This window comes from Sminthopsis crassicaudata, chromosome 2 (assembly GCF_048593235.1).
Source record: "Sminthopsis crassicaudata isolate SCR6 chromosome 2, ASM4859323v1, whole genome shotgun sequence".
In the NCBI taxonomy this organism is placed as follows: Eukaryota; Metazoa; Chordata; class Mammalia; order Dasyuromorphia; family Dasyuridae; genus Sminthopsis; species Sminthopsis crassicaudata.
The window spans coordinates 618,789,555-618,807,137 of NC_133618.1; the positions used below are offsets into that span (position 1 = coordinate 618,789,555).

The 17,583-nt window shown below is 35.8% G+C and overlaps 1 long non-coding RNA gene across 1 annotated transcript; it reads left to right on the top strand.

Annotated features, from left to right (window-relative positions):
• The first annotated feature begins 8,902 nt into the window (after positions 1 to 8,902).
• On the top strand, positions 8,903 to 16,194 carry LOC141553775 (uncharacterized). Its single transcript, XR_012485637.1, has 3 exons — positions 8,903 to 9,049; positions 10,404 to 10,458; positions 16,065 to 16,194. It is a non-coding gene; the product is annotated as an uncharacterized LOC141553775 (long non-coding RNA).
• The last annotated feature ends 1,389 nt before the right edge of the window (positions 16,195 to 17,583 follow it).

A 17,583-nucleotide genomic window follows, 5' to 3' on the forward strand; every position in this document is an offset into this window, starting at 1 on the left:
CTCACATTCTTCTCACTTTCTCTCTTTTTTTCCTAAATCACTATTTACTTAGTTCTTAACCTTATTTATGTTTTAGAAGTCAGATGACCTCCTCTTGCAGATGTTAACTATGGTTCATCACAACAGGATTATCTCTGTCGAATGCTGCTCATTCCTCATAAAAGCATTGCTCCTTATGCTAAAGTCATCCCCTCCACATTTTTTAAAAGTAAAGACCTTAATGTTTCTTGTGTTTCTTCTTCCAGCTTCCTTTCAGATACGATGTACTTTATTTACAAATAGTGATTTCTACTAGAATCTTTAAGGCTTACCCAATAAATTATTCCATTGCCTATTTATTGTCTACTAGTAGTAAATGTGAAAGTAAATACACATTCAGACTGAAGTGAAAATAGGAATACACTTTCTATGTTTGGCCCCAGAGTGTAGTATGAATAGGAATGGGTAGAAATCACAAATTTCATTTAATTACAGAAATACCTTCTACCAGACATATCTAGAAGTAGGATGGATTGCTTAAAGAGGTTGTGACTTTACTTCTCCTTAGAGATCATTAATAAGATGTTAGGTGATTACAGCTGAGATTCTTTTCATGTAAGAGTCAGCCTAGATGGCAAGTGAGGTTCCTTGCAACTCTCGAATTTTGTGATTTTATTTAGATCTCATAATCGTGGAGCTATCTTCCAGCAAATGTAAGATTTTTAGGATAGACTGAAGAATTAAGTGATTTATTATTAATGAATTCATTAAGCATGAAATTAAGTCAGCTCTGAGGTATCACTACACAGCCCTTGGATTGGCTGAGGTGATGGGAAAAGATAATGGTGAATATGGGAGAGTATATGGGAAAACTGGGACATTAATACATTCTAGGGGAGTTGTGAACTGATCCTACTATTCTGAGAGCAATATGAAACTATGCTCAAAGAGCTACCAAACTGTACATACACTTTAACCCGCCAGTGTCTCTACTGGACTTATATCCCAAAGAGATCATAAAAAAGGGAAAAGGATCCACATGTGCAAAAATGTTTGTGGCAGCCCTTTATGTAGTGTCTAGAAGCTGGAAACCTAGTGGGTGCCCATCAGTTGGAGAATGACTAAGTTATGGTATGTGAATATTATGGAATATTATTGTTCTATAAGAAACAATCAGAAGGTTAATTTTAGGGAAACGTGGAGAGATTTACATTCACTGACACTAAGTGAAGTGAGTAAAACCAGGAAAACATTGTGTATAGCAACAACAAGATTATGTGATGATCAAATGTGATGGACATGGCTCTTTTCAACAATGAGCTGATTCAACTAATTCCAATAGACGTGTGATGAAGAGAGCCATCTGCATCCAGAAAGAGGAGTTTGAGGACTGAATGTGGACCACAACATAGAATTTTAACTCTTTTTGTCATTTGCTTGTATTTTGTTTTCTTTCTCATTTTTTCCTTTTTGATCTGATTTTTCTTGTGCAGCATGATAATTATGGAAGTATGTATTGAAGAATTCCACATGTTCAACCTACATTGGATTACTTGCTGCCTGGGGAAGAAGGTGAGGGGAAGGAAGGGACAACATTTTGGAACACAAGGTTTTGCAAGGATGAATGTTGAAAACTATCTTTGCATATATTTTGAAAATAAAAAGCTTTAATAAAAAAGAAATATTAAGCATGTTAGATAACTATCTCAGATTCTGTATAAAGAGGTTACACCAGTGCAAAAGGTTACACAAATGGCCTCTATTTTCCCTTACTATTAGGAGATGTTAAAATTTTATGAATTCAGCCTCAATATGACAGTATTAAACACTATATATTTGGGGGTGGGAAAGTAAGGGTTGGAACATTAATGGGGATAGCTTAAGACTGATTAGAAGGGAACATAAAAACAGTAGAAGAAGTACAACATCAGTTTAGGATCTGACAAATGAGGAGCCATGGTCACCTCCCCAGACTTCTGTCCCTCATCTTGCTTCTTGGTTTTGAGAAACATCTTGAGAAACAGGTTTTGTTTTGTAGCCTGGGAATCAAGTTACTAAAATCTTCACCTGGGTTCCAGCAGCATTAACTTACCCTCGCAGTATACTTTCCAGGGATGTCCACATTGAGAATGAGGTTGACACACTCCTTGCCAGAAATAACTCAGTGTTTGGGAGGCTTCGAAGGAAAATGGGGGAGAAGAGAGGTATTAGATTGACTATCAAACTGGAGGTCTGCAAAGTCGTAGTGCTGACCTTGTAAGTCTGGACAGCCAACTAGTAATATAATAGAAAACAGAATCACTTCCAACTGAATTATTTTACGACGATTCTGAAGATTACCTAGCAGGATAAGATACCAGATACTTAAGTCCTTTTCTCAAATTCAAGTGCCAAATATTCCAACTCTACTGGGGAGAACACTGGCCATATTGTTTGAATGTCAAATGTTTGCTTCCCAAAAGACTATTTTATGGAAAAGACATAGAGCTAGTGCTCTCAGAAAAATGATATAGGATGCTTTCAAGAACTTTAGAATTGGCCCAGGACAATTCAACATGGCACATCTTCATTAGAGAAGGTGATGTACTTTATGAGCAAAAAAAAATTGAATTAGTTCAGAAGAAATAAAAAGAGAATCCACTCCAAAGGTTCATAGGGAGTGTTGGTGTTTAACCTGTGGCAAAGCATTCCAAGCTCGTATTGCTTTGATCAGCTACTCAGACACTCTAACTTGACTCTAATATAATGATGCCATTTTGATCCTCTTCAAAAATGACTGATAACAACCAATGAACCCTAGGAAAGGAAAATACCTTTCCTTCATATTCCCTTTTATCTGGAAAATAGTACATTACTTTTTTTTGGTTCATAGTTATTTTTAAAGGATATTTACAGCCAGCTAGTGATAGAGCACCAGCCTTGAAGTCAAAAGGACCTGAGTTCAAATGCAACCTCAGACATTTAATGCTTCCAATTTGTGTGACTCTGGGCAAGCCACTTAACCTCAATTGTCTCACAAAAGAAAAAGAGAGAGAGCAAGATAAAAAAAGAATATTTACTACAAAGTATTGTGGAGGAAGCAAGTATGTACAGAAAATAGTAGGAATGATAAGAGATAAAAGACGTAAGAATCTATAAATTGCAAAGATTTTATAGATTCATCCTTATTCTTAGCTTTAGTTACAAAACCCTAAGTCCCACATTTTATAGCTTCCTCATGTATGACATCTTAACCAATCATGATCCTGACACTACCTAAATCATGTCTCTCTTAAATTGATTCAGATCATTAAACTGCATATGTTTCAACCAATCTGATTCTCCAGTCTTTGATTTTGGATTTGGGAATCAATGGTTTGGGTGGGTAGGTAACTTTCTCTTCTGATTACTCTATTCTTTAAAAAAAAATTTTCACCCTATGCTTCTGGCCTAGGAACCTGGAAAGGTCTACCTTGCTTGTTTGTCCCCTAGGAAAATATTACCTTTAAAAAAAAAACTGGATACCAAAGAAGCTTTTTCCTGTGGGGTTCAGAACATATATGATTTTTACTCTCTTTTTTCATATGAGCTGTCTTACTGATTCTGATTAATCTTTCTGAAGTAAATTCTCCTAGTCAGATTTTCTTGGCTGCCTTGGCTCTTGCAAGTGACATTGGTTTTATACCTATGTATCAGAGAAACTGTAATTCCCACCCCATCCCCCCAATCAGGAACAAGTTTTTCTTTTGATTTTCACTACATTGCTTTAATTTGTTCAGACTTGTTACTTTTCTGTTATCAAAATTACCCATTTTACCATATCTGATTGCTTTGTTCTTTGTGTGATCATGAACTATCCATAAATCTGACAGGTAATTTCTCCTTTACTCTTCTAATATGTTTATTATTTTACTCTTTATGTCTAAGTCACATACTTGTTTGAATCTTATCTTGACATATAATGTGGGATGTGGATTGATTCTTATTTTCTGTGACTGCTTTCAAGTTTTTTTTTCCAATAATGATTTTTTAACCCAATAGTTGGCATTTTGAGTTTATCAAACATCAGAATACTGTAACTTAATTGCTTCTGCATATTATAGAACTAGTCTGTTCTATTGATCAATGTCTTTATTAACCAGTATCAAAATGATTCTGTTGACTATTATTTTTTTACAATGTCTTTTTATCCAGAAAAGCCACAGAGAAAGAGAACTTTTATTCTACTTAGGTCAGGAAGAAAATATTTGGAAATGCCAACATTTTTCCTTTCCTTTCTTTCCCTCAATTCATCTGTGACCCACCCTAGGTCCTATTAAGTGCTCCACCCTAGAACCTATTAAGGTAGAATTTCTTCATCCCACTAGCATCTAATCAAGTAAAGAATTACTTGTTTTAAAATGTATTCCTATATTCATGTTCTTCAGAATCTGGTCAAATTTTGATTACCTTTTACTGATCATTCATCTAAAAGGAGGGCAGGATTTCCTGTGTCTAACTTGGGTTGTTCCCAATAGGAATCACTTCAGGTCCAATAAAGATTCAAAATTCAATTCAAAGGTTTCAGGATTTTTGGTCACTTTATAAGCAAGTTAACACATCCTTTTTTTCCCTCTCCCTTCTGAACTGAACTTTAATTTCTTCTGGGAAGCTAAAGTCATTTATCGACTAAATAACATAGGAATAGGAAAAAAAAAGTTACATAGAAAGAAATTAAATTTAGGATTTGACCAGAAGATAAAGTTTCCTTTGGGACATGTGAAATTCAATTAAATCCACTTCTAAACAGTTCTATCCAGAGTTCTTTAAAATGATTACATTAAAGAATTGTTCCCCAAGAAAGCAATCCTTAAATCCAGGGAAATGTATGCTCTTTCTTAGGGTATGGGGGTGGATTGGAGAGAATGGCCATATACTGACAACCTAATTTTCATTGTGACCTGAGAGTGGACTCCAAAACTCACCAAATTAAAATGAACAGAGCTGAGTTTTCTGCAGGGTAGCTGAGGCAGCAGAAGCATGCTTGAGTGGGAAATGGACACACTGTTGACAGCTATGGAACAACAGTGAGAAAGACCATATTCCCAAGATTCTTAAGCTTTTTTGTATGTGTCGTGGACTCCTTTAGCACTCTGATAAACCCTAAAGACCACATTCTCAGAATGTTTTTAAAGTCATAAGTTAAAAAAAAATAACCACTGTATTACGTAGCAAATTATATTATCAGACTTACACATACACAAACATACATACATACACACACATGCAGAAACAACCCAAGTTCAAAGACTACTTGTCACCAACTCCTGCCATCAACTGAAAATATCAATCATATATCAGGAGAGTACAGTCAAAACAAGACAGAATGGTCTGCAGCCCTAGAACTTTAGGAGTTTTGAATACCATCTGGACACATTTTAAGATTTATGGAACTAGGAAGGAATATTATTACCAAATCTGAGGAATAGAAAATAGAATCATAGGATCTGGAAGTAAAAGGACCTCTGAAGTGAAATAGTCCAAACCATGGTTAAGTAGAAATTCTCTTTCTCCCAATAAGTAGTCCAGTAGTCCCAGAATCTTTGCTTAATGACCTTCAGGCATGAGGAATTCAATATCTTTTGAGATATTCATTCCACTTTGGGATACTTATTAATGCTAACAAGGCTTTTTTTGTATTCTAAATCAAGATTCTTTTCTTCATTACTTTCACTTAAAACTCTTAGTCTACATTAAAGATAAAATACCCTCTCCTCCAAAGTGTAATAATCTCTGTTTTCGATCATATCTCTTTTTAAAAACACCTCTCTGAATATTTGAAAATTATCATGTCTGTTTTTTTTGTCCCTATCTTTCCCAAATAAAACATACTTTATTCCTTCAAACATGAAATAGTTTCCATTTCTTTTCATCATATTCTTCCTAAAATATGACACAGATAGCTCAACATGATATTTGAGATTTGCTCTGGACAAAGGGGAGAGAATATATTGAGACTATCAGTTTCTGCATTCTAAACATTATGTTTGTGGGAACATTAAATTTTTTTGATAGTATGCCATACTATCCACTTATATCAAGATCATAGTTCACTGAAGTTCCTCTATACTTTTGTATATGTTTTCTTGCTAAACCTCCCCCATCATCCATTGTGTCTTATTCTGTTTTGAACACAAGCATAAGATTTTATATTAGTTCAACTGTACCATATCAGATTCTATTAATAATTCAAGCTTGTCAAGGCTTTCTAGAATTCAAAACCAGTGTCTAATGTTAGCTATTTCTTCCAAATTTGTCATCCAGTAATTTGAAATTAATGGCATCTAGGCTTTCATCCAAGTCATTTATAAAAACCTTGAACAGAATAATGCCAAGGATATATCCCTATGGTACAATAGCAGGGAGTTCCATTCATGTTGATATCAAACCATTAGTGATTGTTCTTTGGATATAAGTATTCAACTAAGTCCAAATATATATCATTCATGCCACATGTGTCCAACTATTCCATAAGGATATTATGGGAACTTGGCTAAACATCTTTCTAAATTTCAGGAATATCATGTAAAAAATACTTCCTTGAAGATCTATTTGATATCCTATACAAAATCCAATAACCTGTCTTGATTTGCTTGTAATAAATACATATTAGTTGATAATAATCATTGCTTCTACTTCTATGTGCTCATAAACCATGCTTTTTATTAAATTTTCTTCTTGTTTCTTTTGGTTAGGAATGCAAGTATATTATTTAGTTTGGGAAATCTAGATTCTTTCCTATTTAAAAATAGGCACCTCAGGCACCTCAGTTTTTATTCATGATTTTTTCAAGGGACATTAATAATGACTCAAACAATTCCACTTATAAGCTGGTGATGGATGCTATTGGTTTAAACTCACTGATGGCAGCTAGGAACTTTTTGTAAACCTTTTCATTTACCAAAGTTTTTAACTAGAAACTAGAAAGCGGGATTTGTGATCAGGCACTGAAGGCAGATCCATTGACCTGTGATGTGGGTCTAGGGACAGGGATGAATGGATACTATGGGTCTGTCCTACTTAACATTGATGACATGTCATCAGATCAAGGATCTTTCAACTTTAGCTGAGACAGAAAGAGAAAGAGACATTAAATTGTGGAAGAAAACAAGCATCACTCAGGCAATCCGATGGAATCAGCCTTATATCTTAACATACTTTATAACTACAACTCTCAAAGTTATAATTGGGGAGTGGCAAAAATAGATTAGTAATGGTAAAGGTGATAAAAGAAAAGCCTTGCCTTTTTCAGAAAAATGACTTTAATTAAATTTTAGTAAAAGACTTTAAACAGAAATACACATTGTAAATCAACTAGATTAGGAGAAACTATGTATTTTCTCTCCATATGTCAAGATTAAGCCTTTTCCCTCCCTCTCCCTTCCTTCTCCATTTGAATTTAGTTTCAGGCGACATTGTCAGAATATTTAAGCTCCCAGATGAAAAAGCTTAGGATTTTGACAAGGTTCTATTGCTCTTGGCAAATGCTCCTGTACAGTTGGCCAATTTAAAACTTTAATAGTTGGTGGCAGCTTAAAAGATGCTTTAAAATATCTCTTAGGGAAATTTACATGAAACACAGACATGCTAGACTAGTTTTGAGGTAACAGACAGGGGAGTTGTAGCTACTGGAAATTTGCTTGTGAAGTCCCTAGGGGTCTCATGAAAGTCAGAGTAATGCAGAATAAGGTAGTACTGCAGAAGGGAAAGAACACTGAATGGGAAGTCATGTCATGTCCTAAGAGGGACACATTGGGAGGAGTAGCAGATTGACCAGGGCTAGCATGAGTATGTTGGAAAAACAAATGGAGGCAATGTTCATTCGGGGAATGGAAATGGCACAATATCATGAACAATCCTTAAATGCAAAAACATTAGAAAAAAGAATTGCTCTTCTGCTTCTATCATTAAGTAGTTATAAATAGTGCTAAAGAGAGTAGAAAGAGATATCTGGTATTTTGGGTGAAGAATTAAAAGCAAAAACTTTGATAATGGTGTTAGCAAGATGATCATTTTGAACTCCCTCTGTTTTCAAAAGAGTTACTTGTATATCCCAAACTATGATTCGATCCTTTATTGATGACCATGAGTCATCAGAAAAAAATTACTTCACCCAAGTCCCTCTCATGTCTGATTAGTCAGTCAAAATGTCAAAAAGACTATTCAGACATCATTATTCATCATTAAGGACTCACTATGTGCCAGACTGTATTAAGGGCAAAGGATACAAAGAAGGGCAAAAAGAATCCTGGTCTCAAGGAGCTTGCACTCTAATGGGGGAGTCAACATGTTGGTAATAAAATACAAGAGAGATCCATAGAAGATAAAGACAATAAGACAAGAGAAGCCATTAACAATGGCTAATGGGCCACTGGAAATGAAGTGAGGAAAGGGTTCAAAAAGTGAGAGAGATTCTCACACTGGCCAAAAAAAAATGCTAAAGAAATCCATGACATTTGTTTTTCTCCTAATCCACTGCTTTTCAAATGAATGGAGCTCCCCTTTATTAGGAAGGTGTAATACTGTGTTGTATTTAGAAAAGTTTTTAAACATTCACAGTAAAATAGGTTGTGTATACTTATAACTAGAATAAAAAAATTAGAAGGGACCTTAGTGATCATCTGGTTAAAAACCCTCATTTTAAAATCAAGCATCAGGCTTTTTTATTAACTATCTTCTATATACGGAGTGCTGTCCAGGGAGTGGGACACAAAGACAAAAATAAAGCAGGGAGCTTAACATACTGTAGAAGAAGATATAAGGAGGAAACTGAGGGGCCACCTTGTTAATAATTAACCCAAGGAAACACAAGTAGTAAATCTCAACTGAGATTCAAACCTAGGTCTTTTGACTTTAAATTCAATGTTCTTTCCTTTATATCACTCTGTCTTCTTTATAGAACCAGATGCTCCCTGTCTTTAATGTCCTTCCCTGGAACCACATACAACCACGATGACTGTTGTATGTAAGAATCTGTAGACAGAATGGATCTTGAAGCAGCTTTCTGCCATGTGTGTCTAATATCATTGGACTTGGCTGCAGTCATTAGCCGGTGAGTAGGTTTGAATATTAGTTCTGTCACTGGTTGGGTAATGCTGGGTAAATCACCCGTTGTCTCTGACCCTCAGTTTCCCTAACCTTTGTTTCCAGCTTATGGTGTATTACATCCTTTCATTTGTCCCATATGCTACACAAACTGGCCTTTATGTTTTTCACACCCCCACATCTAATCTCCAGTCAACACACAGGATGTGCCCCAGGCTTGGGCTGCCCTATCTCTTCACCTCTGTGTCTACCAATCTATTTTCCTCTGGAGCTTAGCTTAAATGTCACTCTCTGCTTTAGGTCTTTCCTGATCCCCAAAGCTGTTACTACCTCTCCTCTGAAATTTCATATTTCATTATATATACATATATATATATATATACACAAACACACATATTTATATCTATCATTTCCTTGAGAATAGAACAGATCTCATATTCCTCACATTTAGCATAGTAATTGGCATGTAGCAAGTGCTTAATAAATGCTTGTTGATTGATTGGTCGATCTGTAAAATGGAGCTAAAATATAAAAAGCTGTCAGGAAAGCATTTTATAAATTGTCAAGTGTATAAATGTGATATTATTATGATGAGGAGGCTGTAAAAAGCTGAATGGCCTAAGGGGTCCCCTCTGCCAGCTTTTATGTGGCTTGAATGTTTATATATTTTTAAGCTGCTTTAGAAGCAAGCGTTCCCAATTTGGAGTTATTGCTACATAATTTTAAAGAAGTTCACACAGACTTTAATTTTTCAGTAGCTTTTGAATTAATATTTTATTAAAATCATCTGAGAGGTATGTGGGCATGGCTATTTCCTTTACCTATTAATAAATGACCTGCTAAGAATCAAGGGGTGTGTGTGTGTGTGTGTATGTGTGTGTGTGTGTGTGTGTGTGTGTGTGTGTGTGTGTGTGTGTGTGTGTGCGTGATATATTAGGAAAGAGAAGGGGAGAAGGGTAGAGATTCTTTTGCATTTCATAAGCAAGAAAATAAAACTCAATCATAGTCTAAAGTTCTTTGACCTCTGAATGTCAAGATTCTGAGATTTCTGATCCAGACATCCTCATAGGAAGATTCAGAAGATTCCATCAAAGTTTGTGCTGATTCAGGGTCATTACCACTAATTTTTTTCACTAAATCACCAAAATGGAGCAACATGGGGTACAGCTCCATATGTTGGGCTTTCTTTAGGGATCCATGTAACTCAGACAAGTACAAACAGTGATGTGTCAGGAAAGCCTCCAAAAAAGACCAATTACAACTCAACTCACATCTACAGAATACTTTTAAGTTTAAAAAATACTTTTCTCCCTATAACTTTTTAAAGGAGGCAGTAAAATATTATTGTCTATTTTTTGCAGATGAAGAAAATGAGACTCAGAGGGATAAAGTAATTCACCTAGAGACACACTAATAGTAAGTGTTTGGGTTCAGAAATGAAACCAGGTCTTTTTTTTTTTTTTTAGCATTCTTTGGAGATACCTACCTCAGCTTTACATTCTGATACAAGATGATGGAATAATTCCATTTCTAGGAGGGCTACAAACTCACATCCTGCCTTGACTTCTTAGCTTATTGGAAAGAACACTGGATCTTAACTGAGAAACCTGGGTTCAAATCCAGCTCTGCTACTTGCTATCAATGTGACCTTGCCTCAGTTTACTAATCTGTAAAATGATACAGCTTTAAAAGGTCCTCCCAGATCAAAATCTACAATCCTGTTATAAAACTTGTTTCTCCCAAGAAAGCCAGCTCTGTCACAGTAGGACAAAAGGTTAGACTTTGTAAAATCCTATCAGATGCTCTGTTTTTTTTTTTTTTTTATTGTTAACTTCTGTCATCAAACTTGTGGGAGAGAAACAGGCCTGCCACTTGTGGATGCCATGGCTTGTCTTTATGACTGTGGTAACCACCATCTCTTATCAGATAGCCTAGACTCATAACCTTAAAGAAAAGGCCATATAATCACTTGTCAGAATCATCATAGAAATGATTCCTCTTTTGAGCAGAATTGGAATCAATGACCGTTGAAAGCCTTTTTCACTTTTTAGTTCTATGGTTCTAATTCCAGGCCCTGCTGACCAAACCCTTTTCAAACAGGGATTTTCACCCTCTGCTGAAACTCATCCATCAGGAGTCTTGGGACACAGAACTACTTACATCCCTGCCCTCAAATTCCCTCCTTGAATTCAACTTTTTAAGAGCAAGCTTTGTTCCACTACTACTTCTAATACTGCTTTGAATCTTTCCTCCTTCAAATAAGGCAAACCTCAGCCACAAAATGTCAATGCTGAAAGAGAAAGAAAGGCCCTCTAGTTCAATATCTGAGCAAGAATCCTGCTACCACATACCCAACAAATGGCCCTCCAGGGAAGGCAAAACCCACTTCCTGGGGGTTGCCCATTTCCATTTTGAATGGCTCTGATTGTTGAGAGATAGACCATAGTGCATTATTGACATTTGATTCAAATCTTGCTAGGGAAGGACATATGTCAATTATGTGATGCAAGGCAAATTACTTAATCTCTCAATTTCCTAAGCAAGTATCTAAGAAAATAATCTAACATGAGCTTTTGATTTGTATTAGAGTGAGATGATTAGGATTCCTACTTGGATGAGATCATAGATTCAAAACAACAACAACAAGAACAAATTGTTGGGAAGCCTTTCTTTGAATTCAAGTCTAAATATAACTCAGCAAATTCAAATCCTTCCGAGGGTAGAGTAAGCCCAAGACTTCCTAAAACATATAGGATATTAGAAGATATATTCAGTGCCATAGAAATGAAAATTCAACCCATATTATTTCCTATAAAACTGATGAATCATCTGGTTCATAGATGTTGAAGGAAGGGTCTTATTTCTTGTGAGATTAGAAATCCAAATTTTGAAGAAATTCTTAGTGTCAGAGTGTAATAGCCTCATCTACTTATTATCATACCATTTTGGAAGGCCCACGTCATATACATAAAAAAGAACAGAGAATTTGGGCCCTAAAAATGATTATCAGGCAGCTGGTGGCACAGTGTGTCCACTGTGTGAACACTACGGCAAGGAAGATATGAGTTCAAAGACAGCTTTATTGGATTTCAAATCGAGGTACATACTAGCTATTTAATCCTCTGCAAATCACTTAACTTCTGTCTCAATTTCAACTATAAAATGGGGATGATAATAGTATCTAACAAACAGAATTGTTGAAAGGATCAAATGAGATAATATTAGTAGAAGCACTGCAGCTTAGTTCATGGCATATAGGAGGTATGATATACATTCTTATTTCCTTTCCCTCTCCTCTCTTTATGTAATAATCACTTAATTGAAATAAATTAGCCAAACTTGAAATCAAATGGGGGAAGACAGAGCATAAAAAGAAGCTGAAAAGCGAGGGAAGCTCTTTGATGTTTGGGAGACAGGGAACCCCAGGGCAGGAAATACTGAGAAGATGTGTTTTAGAATTTTATATGAACTCACAGGAAATTGTGTTTCTAGAGACCATGATGAAGACTAAGGGAGCAGCAAGGTGGAAAACAATGAGATGGTTGCCTTGGGCATCCTCTCTAAAAAAGTTGGAAAATTAGCAAGGGACTGACTATACAACAGGAATTCAACAAATGTTGTGATTGATTAATTGACCATGTCCTTAGCCACAGGATTTTATCCATCTACAATCTTTTAACCTTCATTGATTGTCGAATTCCAATGTAAGGCACTTAGTGTCCTGGGATTCCCTAATTTTTTAGCCTTCTTCACCCCTGAGCTTTGAGATCAGCTGCATCATAATCCTCAGTACTTGTTTTCCTTCTTTTGCTTCATCTGTAACTTGTCACTCAATAAGTCACTTAATTCCTGTCTATCTCAGTTTCCTCAACTGTTAATAAAATAGTACCTACTTTATAGGATCATTCTCAGGATCAAAGCAATTGGTGCTTGATACAGGGAAGTGCTGTATACATGCTCACTATGATCATCCTTAACTTCTAACTTTACCTTAACTTTACCTGGGTTATCTAGTCATAATTTAACCCATGATTTATTACATTACAAGCTCCTTCAGGGTTTGTTGTTGTTTAGAATTGTGTGGTTTTTTTTTGTTTTTGTATATAATTCTTTGTGACTCATTTTGGGATTTTCTTGATAAAAATAGTGGAATGATTTTGCCATTTCCTTCTCTACATCATTGTATAGATGAGAAAACTGAAGTAAAACAGGGCTAAGTGACTTGCCTAGGGTCACATAGCTAGTAAGTATCTGAGGCTGAATTTCAATTCAGATCTTCATGACTCTAACCCTGGCAGTTTATCCCTGGATGTCCCTTTTCCTTCATAAGGACTGTCTTTTGTCCCCATTTTCATTCCCAGCACTTAGCACAGTACCTAACACGTGTTAGGTGCTTAATAAATGTTAATTTAATTGAATGATACTTTCTAGGTCTGAAGTATCTGTGTCCCTTGAGATTTGTGCAGAACATGGTATCACCAAATATCCTCACATCAAATTGAGATTTATCCATCTGTGCATGCGAGGTCAAACTCATTGATTTATCTTATAATCAGTATTTGTCAGTCAGAATCCCTTATTATTACATGGAGGGATGCAATTGGATTATACAGAGGGATGTAAAACATGGCTAGTGCTGAATGCTCTGCCTATACCCCACCTCATAATTGAATGTCTAATTTCACTAATTTCCCAACAGAGGATAAGACAAGGAAGTACAGGGAAAGATAACGTTTCCATGATAAAAGAAATTGAATCAACTACTCCTTATAAAATATCAGTTAGAAGTTGAAAAAGTGATTTATACCCATAACCATGCTGGAATATGTTCAGTTCATTTATCTTCACTCCTCATCTTGTTGCCCTTGTATGTTATCTTGTACTTACTAACAGTAAAAACATTGAGAAAATCTAAAGAAGGTTTTAAGGCTTTTTATCAAAGTTAGAAATGTAAGAGAGAAATTGGAAATCAGCAATTCTTTTTGCAAGTATTCTGGATGAGAGTAATCTAAGACACATAAATGGGCAGTGAAAATGAAGACTCGAGAGAACAAATGGGAAGCTCTGCATTCACTCAAAAGAAGAAAAAGGGGGTTATCTCAGATGTATCTCAGGGTTTTCTCTAGGAGTTTTTCTTGATTGTGGTACCAAGGACTCAAAATTTGCAAAGTGGTGTAGAGAAGACTGTGAAAAAGATAGACTTTAACGTGGGTTTTGAATATTGGGCATAATTAAGACTAGTGTTGTGGGGAGAGAAGAAAGACATAATAGGGGAGAACAGCATACATTAACACATGAAGATGCAAATAGATGTGGCTTGTGTGGGGTTCACTTGACTAGGGAATTGATTCTGAGGCATTAATTCTGAAGCATGGTGAGACTTAAGTTAGTTGGATCCAAATTATGGAGGGCCTCGATAACTACACAGAGTGATTTAGAATCGATTATCCTGGGGTTGATTAAATATCCTGGCAAATGGAATTCACTGAAGAATTGAAGTTGAGAATTACTTACAGGGCCATGATGGATGGAGAAATAAATAAAAAAGTATTTATTAAGTACTTACTATGCATACAACTCTGCTAAACCCTGAAGATACAATAGAAAAACAAGTCAGTCCCTGTTCTCAAGGAACTCAAAACTCTAACTGTCCAAGAGATAACATATGGGAGGTTTCAGCTCTCAGTTAGATGGAAAGGCTCTATGGGCCTCAGGGTACAGTGGCAAAACAGATTTTAATGTATCTTCTTTAATGTCATTTCCATTAATAAAGCCTTCTTTGTATCTGATATTGAACCCTGTAACAATGCCCTTTTTCTATCTTTTCCTTGTCTGAGGAAGAAGAACCTTTGGTTCCTACAGGGAAAGTTTCTAAGTCCCATTTTGACAAGGGTTGTTTACTATAACAGTGGAGACTAGAAGTAAGGCTGGTGGTCTGGGTAGAGACTGTTCTTCTGGGTCTCTCAGGCTTATTTCCAGTTTTGAAATGACATTTTCTGGCCTTAAGCAGATTGAATCATATAAAGACATAACACAGGAAAAAGGATAAAAAAGACATTATCAAAATGTGGGACTGAAAGAGAATGGCTAGTTATATCATCAGAGCAAGGAAAAACTGATAGAGAGTTCTGATGATCCATTGATGGCTTCACAATTCCAATAGAAAATGAAAGCCATTAATATACTGGATGGATAATTAATTATGTCCTTATAGGTTGTGATGGATAAAAGCTGCATAGGATAGATGAGCAGGAATAGCTTGTGATATGCATTGTTGAGAGACTATCCATATGGAAGAGCTACGTACTCAAATATTAGCTATGCTTTATGGGAGAAACAGTAATAATTATGCATTGTCCTATCCTAAGTAGCAATATATGTTACTTATGGTGATGGCGACTAACTGCAAAGAGGCACTGAATCCTAATGTTTTGTCTTTAGGTGATTGAAAAGTAAAATGCTCAATAGCTAGCTGGTATTTATCTACCTCTTTAAGTTTTGCAAAGTGCTTTACAAATATTCCATTTTATGCTCACAACAACTATTTACAGAAGATGCTATTATTATATTCATTTAAAATTTGAGGAAACTGAGGCACACTGGTTAAGTGACATGCACATTGTGATATAGTAAGTATCTGAGATCAGAGGATCAAATGAGACAATATTTGTAAATAGCACAATAAATAGACAATATTTTGTAGGACAGGTCATGGCACATAATAGGTATTTCCTTTTCTCAGGTCTTTCAGGTTCCAGATTTAGAACTTTATCCACTGCCTCTACCTGACTCTATAATCAAGTTTCTAATCTAAGATTAAGTTTCTGTAAAGACTGGTGAAATAATTTGTCACAGGGACTTGTAAAAATATTGTACTTTTCTGAACTTTGTTATTATTTGCTTACTAAGACATAATATTTTAGAATAAGTTGAAGAGTAATACGCTATCTTTTCTTGGAATCCTGTTTCTTTTTGGTTTTTACTTAGGGGTTGTTCTAAAGTGCTTTATATTTAACCTCCAGCAGGTAGAACCATGGGACCATTAGGCCCATCCATGTAAACTCATCTGGACAGCAGCGTCTGGGCTTAATCTAAACCCCAGTGAAGAGACAGAGCATTCTCCCAGTCCAGATGCACTTGTTATTCAGGAGGAGTAGTGTAAGTCCTGAACCTTGTTACAGAAAGAAGCAAGCTGAGATAAAACCTTGGATGTGAATTATGGATCTCTCCCTCAGCTTATTAAAGTGATGTCTTTTCTTGTTTGGCCTCTGATACCATTTTGTTGCTATCTGTCAGGGTGTTTTTTTGAGTGGTGAATAAACCGTCAGATATATTGCAGTTTATCTCTCCAAATGGACATTGACCATTCATCAAAAAAGGCAACCCAATAGCCCAACAGCTGCCCTCAAAAAAGTCTGCCTTTTAAAGGATTAAACAGAATTATTGATATAGGGTTTTTAGGCTGAAGGAGAGGAACAATTTTGGGTTCCCCAGTGGACCTCAACTGGAAAAACACAGTACTATTCTTATGGCAAAACAATCTTTAAAAAGTTCTGTGTCCAGAAGGTTAAATGCCCATCTTTGTCATCAGTGATTCTATTTCCCCAGTTTTGAACGCTTTCATACTCTGATAATTCTTTGAAATCCTCAAATACTTGTTTGTCGCTTCTAACCTCATTGTGTTCTCCCAGAGTATTATCTCTTTAATATGAGATTGGAAGAGTGCTTATGTTCATGGCAGCAAAATGATGCTATTAAAATAAAAACATACAACCAACAAAAAAAGTTAATTCTCTTTAGAAATTTTTTTTTCTTTTTCTGAGGCTGGGGTTAAGTGACTTGCCCAGGGTCACACAGCTAGGAAGTGTTAAGTGTCTGAGACCAGATTTGAACTCCCGTCCTCCTGAATTCAGGGCTGGTGCTCTATCCACTGTGCCACCTAGCTGCCCCTCCCTTTAGAAATCTTAATAATTTGGCAAACTACCACATGCTAAAAGTGTTTTTTTATGCTATAAGTTGCATAACATTTTACTACACAAGCATGTTAAGTGCAATAAAAAAGGAAAGGGAAAGGAAAGGAAAACATTGTCATTGGAGGGGCAGAAGGAAGGAAAAGGAAGCACTTAACATTGATATCTGTATATGAGATCTAGGCATAAGAATAAGATAATTTCTCACATATTTAGGTATTAAATGCCTCTTCAGTTTTATATTTAGCTAAAATGATAAATATTCTATAACTGTTTTATCGTCAGAACATGGGATTAATATTCTTTTCCGGAATTTTCAGAGTGAAAACTCCCTTTACGAAAGTCACTGTAATCTTAGAGAATTACTATAGATACTGTCAGATTCAAGAGACTTAATCTGATATGATCTAAGATTGACCTTTACCAGATCCCCCTGATTCCAAGGCCAAACTGCTTTTCATAGTAATGAGAAAATGAAGAACAAGGCAAATTAAATTAAAGACTTCATGTCAAATTCTTGTAAACTCTTACCTGTCCCTTTCTATTTTCTTTCTCTGGTACCTTGGAGAAG